Source organism: Macadamia integrifolia, unplaced genomic scaffold (assembly GCF_013358625.1).
Source record: "Macadamia integrifolia cultivar HAES 741 unplaced genomic scaffold, SCU_Mint_v3 scaffold1293, whole genome shotgun sequence".
Taxonomy (NCBI): Eukaryota; Viridiplantae; Streptophyta; class Magnoliopsida; order Proteales; family Proteaceae; genus Macadamia; species Macadamia integrifolia.
In genome coordinates, this window is record NW_024868148.1 from 50105 (window position 1) to 51095 (window position 991).

Genomic DNA, 991 nt, shown 5'->3' on the forward strand with positions numbered 1-991 from the left:
TTTGATAGACATTAAAAAACACAAAGCAGTGGCCATCCGTTACTTACCAGATTGAACCGATACCTTCCGGATTGTCTCTGTGAAGTAAAAATTTCTCATATGTGACCATCAGAGGCCATCCTGTACCTGCCGGATGAAATCGAAATTTCTTCCGGTTGGCCGATTTGGTTCCGGATGAGATTAACGTCTCAGACATAGCCAACTGACGCCAATCGGTACCTACTGGATGCCTCCTGAACACCTCCAACAACTATATTTTAGACACAACAACTAGTTTTATGAGTCTAACAGCAATAATGTGGGCAACGGTAATATGATCTGGTACCTACCAGATATTATCGGTACTTACCGGTTGAGGAAATTTTTATCCGTTTGAGTTTATATTCATTCCTAAATTGGAGATATTGTTACCCAAATTAAGCCCAACCCTCTCCCATATAAATATCCCATTAATGGCTTTATTAATTAACAATTAAGTGACCATTAAATAATCATTTTCAAAGCCATTGAGTGATAGTCAAGCATTATTCTTTGAGTTCCAACTTTGTGATTAAAGCTCAAGTTCCAAGGAACTCAAGTGCTAGTTAGAATTCTCTATCAACCTTCATATATAAAAGGAGATAACTAAGGTGCAATTTTTTATTCATTTCATATTCATAGCATGCACCACACAAGGTAACTCAAAACTTTATTCCACTTTTCTCTATTACACTTCTCTAAACTGTACTTAGGCTAGTGTAGGATTCTCTTGTCCAAATAAGAATGTAAGGGTGCTTCTCTACCCGTAAAGAAGATTGTAAGGGTGCTTCTCTACTCGTAAAGGAGATTGTAAAGGTGATTTTCTACCTATAAAGGAGATTGTGTAAAAGATTTTCTTCCCTACCTACTGTACTGAAAGAAAGAACTAGTGGAATACCTTACAAGAGGATCTTGTAAGGTGTGGACTAGACTCGGATTGATTCGAACCCCTATAAATCTCGGTGTAGTATGA